Genomic DNA, 7,576 nt, shown 5'->3' with positions numbered 1-7,576 from the left:
TAGAGACGGGGTTTCACCATGTTGACCAGGATGGTCTCGATCTCTTGACCTCGTGATCCACCCGCCTCGGCCTCCCAAAGTGCTGGGATTACAGGCTTGAGCCACCGCGCCCGGCCTCAAAGACTGGTTTTGACACGCAATGACAGAAGTAAAGTCAATTTGTTCCTTACCATTAGGTTCTCTCACTGGAGAACCATCTCTGGGAAGACAGTAATGACAGGGTCTGGAGAGGTTCCATAGTGAATCCAGGCATTCTTCTCTGAGTCTGCAACACCAACCCAAAACATTTTTCTTTGCTAAAATCATTCCCCGAGCTGTATGCCATCATGTAAAAACACTACAACAGCTTCTAAGAATGTCTACTGAGCTGAAAACTAGCATTTTCATATTGAAGAGCAGTAGAGCAAAACTGAAATCCAGTTTTAGTAACGTTGTTGAGGAAAGCCAAGGCAAATGAGTAAATGCCAAAGACTCGGGGAAATAAGGAATAACACTGTAACACTTGATGGTATATCTCATGCTGAGGTAGTGATGGATAGTTAGCCAGTTGTTTAAAACAGGCCAATAAAAATATCAAGTCATCTCAATTGTCAACTTTCTTTTTCTTTCTTTTTTTTTTTTCTCAAAGACGGGGTTTCACTATGTTGGTCAGGCTGGTCTTGAACTTCCAGCCTCAGGTGATCCGCCCACTTTGGCTTCCAAAGTGCTTGGATTACAGGCGTGAGCCACCGCACCCGGCCTCTTTTTTCTTTTTTTTTGAGATGCAGTTTAGCTCTTGTTACCCAGGCTGGAATGCAATGGTGTGATCTCGGCTCACTGCAACCTCCACCTCCTGGGTTCAACTGATTCTCCCGCCTCAGCCTTCCGAGCAGCTGGGACTACATTCATGCACCACCATGCCCAGCTAATTTTTGTATTTTTAGTAGAGACGGGGTTTCACCATGTTGACCAGGATGGTCTCGATCTCTTGACCTCATGATCCACCCGTCTCGGCCTCCCAAAGTGCTGGAATTATAGGCGTGAGTCACCACATCCAGCCAATTGTCAACTTTCTGTTGATAGCGAATAATAGCTATGGACTTAGAACTCTGATTTTTTTTTTTTTTTTTTTTTTTTTTGAGATGGAGTCTCACTCTGTCACCCAACCTGGAATGCAGTCGCACGACCTCGGCACACTGCAACCTCCGCTTCCCAGGTTCAAGCGACTCTCTCGACTCAGCTTCAAAAGTGCTGTAGCTGGATTACAGGTGTACACCACACCCAGCTAATTTTTGTATTTTTAGTAGAAAAAGGGTTTCACCATGTTGGCCAGCCTGTTGGCCAAAATGGTCTCAAACTCCCGACCTCAGGTGATCCACCCGCTTTGGCCTCCCAAAGTGCTGGCAGTACAGGTGTAAGCCACCATACCCGGCCTAGAATTCGGATTTTTAAAGTATTGAATAACACAGAAACTCGACATCTGAAAAAATGTGTTTTGTTTTGTTTTAGATTAAAAAAAAAAAAAACCAGGCCGGGCATGGTGGCTCATACCTGTAATCCTAGCACTTGGGAGGCCAAGGAGTGCAGATGACGAGGCTGGTTAGGAGTTTCAGACCAGCTTGGCCAACGTGGCAAAACCCCGTCTCTACTAGAAATACAAAAATAACCAGGTGTGGTGGCATTGAGAGGGGAGACCCCTTCACCTCATTTAATTTCACCTCTTCCCTCTCCTTCCAGATGGGAGAGTGAAGAGGAAAAAAAAAAAATGAAATAAAATACCAAAGAGCTGGGAAAATAACTCCCTCTTTGGTTCCCAGCTTCTCTACTAACTGTTAACCTTGAAAGAGCTGCAAATGAATGCTATCTCTGCCGGCTGGAGCCTGGCACTGGGTTATGCCCCCAGGTCTCCACAGACCAGGCCCCCTCCTGCTCCCTCCTGGTGACACCTCTGCCAATAAACAGCTTGTTGCTTTTGTCTTGTCTCTGTAAGCCCCCCTCCCTTGCTGGTCCTCGCTTGCACTGCATATAAATTAGCAAATCAATGAAGCCAAAAGACTGTAAGGCCAGACGTCCAGCAAATGAACAATAACATAGTTCCACCTCAGTTTCCCCTTTAGCATTGTAAGCCTGAAAAAGGAAAAGAAGTTGTAGGTTGGGGAGCTCGGTAAATAAGGCTGAAACACCCTGCAGCTCCTGGCCAAATAAAAAACCACTTCCTTCCTCAGTTCAGTGTTGAAAAGGTTTGTTCCCTGCCGCTCCTGCTACAGCATGCACCTGTAATCCCAGCTACTCGGGAGGCTGAGGCAGGAGAATTACTTGAACCCAGGAGGCAGAGGTTGCAGTGAGCCGAGATTGTGCCATTGCACTCCAGCCTGGGTGACGAGAGCAAGATTCCATCTCAAAACAAAACAAAACAGCAAAAACACTAGAATTGTTCCTTAATGTCGGCTTCTGGGTACTCACAGAAAGATCACTTCCAATCAACTCTCCTTTCAATGACTGTCAGTAGTCATTTTTTATATAACCCAGGAGTATCAGAGGTGGCCTTTCTTTCAGCCCAAGATGCAAGGCTTTAAAATTCTTTTTTGAGGCCAGGTGCTGTGGCATATGCCTGTAATCCCAGCATGTTGAGAGGCAAAGGCAGAAGGATTGCTTGAGGCCAGCAGGTTGAGACCAGCCTGGGTAATGCAGTGAGACCCTGTCTCTACAAAAATAAAAATTAAATTAAAAAAATTAGCTAGGCGGCAGGGCATGGTGGCTCATGCCTGTAATGCCAGGACTTTGGGAGACTGAGGTAGGTGAATCACTTGAGGTCAGGAGTTCGAGACCATTTTGGCCAACATAGAGAAACATCGTCTCTACTAAAAATACAAAAATTAGTCGGGGGTGGTGGCATGTGCCTGTAATCCCAGGTACTCGGAGGCTGAGGCAGGAAATTGCTTGAACCCAGGAGATGGAGGTTGCAGTGAGCCAAGATCATGTCATTGCACTCCAGTCTAGGAGACAGAGTGAGACTCTGTTTCAAAAAAAAAAGTTAGCCAGGCATGGGTGTGCACACCTGTGGTCCCAACTAATCAGAAGGCTGAGGCAGGAGGATCAGTTGAGCCCAGGAATTCCAGGCTGCAGTGAGCCATGATCATGCCACTGCACTCCAGCCTGGGTGACAGAATGAGCCTCTGTCTCAAAAAAAAAACATAAAAAAATCAGAAAATTTTGCTTAAACAACAAAAATTATTGTATCCCAGTACTGGAGGCTAGAAGTCTGACACCAAGGAATCAACAGGGTTGTTTCCTTAGGAGGGTGAGGGAGAATCTATTTCATATCTCTCTCCTGGATTCTGTAGTTTATTGGCAGTCTCTGGTGTACCTTGGCTTATAAAATTACTAATCCTTGCAATTTTGCATCAGTTGTGATTCTGGAAGATTTGGCATTTAGATGAGATATAAAGCTTTTCTTTTAAAGTTTCTAACATATCTTAACTTCAAAATTTGGAATGTTGGAAAGAAAAAAGGACCAGAATAATTGCATCACTTATTATTTACTTGAATTACTGAAACAGTTTCAATAATCTTGTGTCTAGCTGCCTTGGTAACAAAGTGTTAGAAAACGCAAGTTCTGGCCAGGCATGGTGGCTCATGCCTGTAATCCCAGCACTTTGGGAGGCTGAGGCAGGCAAATCATGGGGTCAGGAGTTCAAGACCTGCCTGACCAATATGGAGAAACCCTGTCTCTACTAAAAATACAAAATATAGCCGGGCATGGTGCCATGCGCCTGTAGTCCCAACTACTCAGGAGGCTTAGGCAGAAGAAACGCTTGAACCTGGGAGGCGGAGGTTGCAGTGAGCCAAGATCACACCACTGCACTCCAGCCTGGGCGACAGAGCGAGACTCTGTCTCAAAAAAAAGAGTTCTGTAGTGGGGGACTGAAAGAGGAGAGTCATTATTTCAGAGATAACCAAAGGTTAAAAAAAGAGGTAAGATATTTTAATGTTTGATGTTTAAAAGTTTTATCTTGAACAAAAATGAAAGAAAAAAAGAAAAAAAAAGTTTTATCTTGAAAATATTATACAATGATACAACACATACATGTATAATGTAATATGTATGTACAGTTTAAAAATAACAAGTGCAGATGCACAGGCTCACACCTGTAACCCCAACATTTTGGGAGGTCAAGGTGGGGGAGGATTGCTTGAGGCCAGTAGTTCAAGATCAGCCTGGGCAACACAGTAAGACCTTGTCTCTACAAAAAAATAAACACTAGCCAGGTGTGGTGGTATGCACCTATATTCTCAGCTACTCAAGAGGCTCAGATGGGTGAATCATTGGAGCCGAAGAGTTCCAGATCACCCTGGGAAACATGGCAAAAACCCTGTCTCTACCAAAAATACAAAAATTACCTGGGCTTGGTGGTGTGTGCCTGTGGTCCCAGCTACTCAGAAGGCTGAAGTGGGAGGATCACTTGAGCCTGAAAGGCCAAGACTACAGTGAGTTGTGATCGTGCCATTGAACACCAGCCTGGGTGACAGAGCAAGGCTTGTCTCCAAAAAAAATAAAATAAAGAAATAAATAAAGAAAAAGCAACCCAACTTGAGAAAATTATACACAATGAAACTTGAGAAATACAACATTACCAGTCCCTTTGTTTTTTTTTCTTTTCTTTTCTTTTTTTTTTTTTTTGAGACAGAGTTTCGCTCTTGTTGCCCAGGCTGGAGTGCAATGGCGCGATCTCAGCTCACCGCAACCTCCGCCTCCTGGGTTCAAGCAATTCTCCTGCCTCAGCCTCCCGAGTAGCTGGGATTACAGGCGTGCGCCACCATGCCCAGCTAATTTTTTGTATTTTTAGTAGAGACAAGGTTTCTCCATGCTGACCAGGATGGTCTCGATCTCTTGACTTCGTGATCCACCTGCCTCAGCCTTCCAAAGTTCTGGGATTACAGGCGTGAGCCACTGCGCCCGGCTGGTTTCTTTTTTAAAAAATTATTTTTAATTATTTTTATTTGCTGGGAACATTGGCTCATGCTTGTAATACCTGCACTTTGGGAGGGAGGCCAAGGTGGGCGGATCATGAGGTCAGGAGTTCGAGACCAGCCTGTCCTGATCAACATGGCAAAAGCCAGTCTCTACTAAAATACAAAAATTAGCTGGGTGAGGCAGCTTGTGTCTGTAATCCCAGCTACTTGGGAGGCTGAGGCAGGAGAATTGCTCGAACCCAGGAGGTGGAGGTTGAAGTGAGCAAGATGCCGCCATTGCACTCCAACTGGCGACAGAGCAAGACTGTGTCTCAAAAAAATATATTATTACTATTATTTTTTCCTAACCTCTTGGCAGTTGCCAGATTACTAGCACCTTTTTTTTTCTTTTTTTTTTTTTTTTTTGAGACAGAGACTCGCTGTTGCCAGGCTGGAGTGCACTGGCATGATCTTGGCTCACTGCAACCTCCGCCTCCCAGGTTCAAGCTATTCTCGTGCCTCAGCCTCCTAAGTAGCTGGGATTACAGGCATGTACCTTCATACCCGGCTACTTTTTGTATTTTTAGGAGAGATGGGGTTTCAGGTTTCATCATGTTGGCCAGGATGGTCTCGATCTCTAGACCTCGTGATCCACCTGCCTCAGCCTCCCAAAATGCTGGGATTACAGGCGTGAGCCACCACGCCCGGCTTAGTAGGCAATTCTGAACTGTTTTGACCTGGTTAATGGTTGACTATAATATTGGAGTTTTGAAAACGAGGACAAGCTTCAAATGAAAAGAAGAGAGGGACAGAGGACTTGGAGGGAAAGAAAATAATAATCATAATTATAGACAATATTGTTCACCATGTACAAGACAGTGTTCTATGCAGAACGAGTGCCTTTGCTGATACCTCGTCGGGACCACAGTAAACTTATCCACCTAAAAGCTGGTCACATTCCATGGCTGCCCTATCTTTGGTTTTCAAGAATCCTATGTTCTAGAACATGTGAATCTTGAGGATCAACAATCCAAAGCTCAAAACGGCTTTGAAATGAGTCCATTTTCTCTAAAGTCTTTGGAGGCAAGATTGACTGGAGCAAGTCTAGGTCGTCCAGAAAAAGATACAGACATACAGGGAAACCCCTGGTTCCAACCCCTGGCTGGAACCAATGCCAACTTTGATAACGCAACTGCTGGACCAGCTGCATTTTCAGTTGCTATATTCAGCTGCCTCAGCCTCTCACATGACTGGAGAGAATGAAAATTGTTATATTCTTTTTGGAGGGCAGTTTCCTATTACCTATTTATATTTAAAGCCATTGACCCCACAATTACCCTAAAAAAAGCTGTCCTATAGAAACTACACTACAAGTATGGAAGGGTATAGGGATGTTTACTATGGTCTGAGAATAGTGAAAAACTGAAAACACCTATAATTCCACCAACAGAATTATAGTACAATGGAACACAATGCAGCTATAAAAAAAAATCAAGCTGCAGAATAATTTGTAAGCCATGATCTCATTTTTGTTAAAGGAAATACATGTAGATTTTTGTATCTATGAATAGAAAACACGCAGAAGAACCCTGAATTTTTATCATTATTGTTCCCCCCTCCTTCTGTTACTGGTTTTGACTGTAAGTTGTCCAGATTCTTGGCATTTTTAACAAATAATTGAACAAAACTCACAGCAAAGCAAGGAAAAAATGAAGCAGTGAAAGAAACGAAATAAAGGCAGGGATTTATTGAAAACATAAGTACACTCCACAGTGTGGGAATGGGATGGGCAGTGGCTCAAGGGCCCACGGTACGGAATCTTCTCAGATCCAAATACCCATAGAGGTTTCCCATTGGCCACTTGGTGTGCACCTCACGTAAATGAAGTGGTGGCTGGCAATCAGAGGCTGAAGTGAAGTTACAAGGGTCACACTCCTATGCAAACATCTATTGGTTGCAGAAAGCAACCAGTCAGAGGCTAAAGCGAAGTTACAAAGTTGCACTTCTATGCAAATGAAGACTTGGCCCAGAATCAGTCTGATTGGTTTCGCACAACAACCAATCAGAGGCTGAAATGAAGTTACAAAGGTCACAATCCTATGCAAACATCTGATAGATCGCAAAAAGCAACCAGTCAGAGGTACTTTCAATTTCCCATCTGCCGGCCAGAAAAGTTGGGGGTTTGCAAAAGGAGAAACCTCTGGTCCTTTGGTTACTTAGGAGTGGAAAGTTAGGGCTTTCCTATCAATTTAGTTGTAGGAAGTCATTGTGAAACTGCCTTAGTTTCCCTGCCTCTAGACCCTATTCTCCTGCCTCATCACCACCCCTTTGAGACCCCTTAGTTATTAATAGTGGTTACCTCCAGAGTAGGGGCAAGGGAAGGGGCCATAATAAAAGTTTTTAAAAGGCGACTACTTCATAAGGGTAAAAAACACATTCAAGAACAGCCAATTGGCCGGGCGCGGTGGCTCACGCCTGTAATCCCAGCACTTTGGGAGGCCGAGGCGGGTGGATCACGAGGTCAACAGATCGAGACCATCCTGGTCAACATGGTGAAACCCCGTCTCTACTAAAAATACAAAAAATCAGCTGGGCATGGTGGCGCATGCCTGTAATCCCAGCTACTCAGGAGGCTGAGGCAGGA

This window comes from Cebus imitator, unplaced genomic scaffold, assembly GCF_001604975.1.
Source record: "Cebus imitator isolate Cc_AM_T3 unplaced genomic scaffold, Cebus_imitator-1.0 Scaffold70, whole genome shotgun sequence".
In the NCBI taxonomy this organism is placed as follows: Eukaryota; Metazoa; Chordata; class Mammalia; order Primates; family Cebidae; genus Cebus; species Cebus imitator.
The sequence above is the reverse complement of the archived record's forward strand: the minus strand, read 5'-3'. Positions refer to the sequence as shown.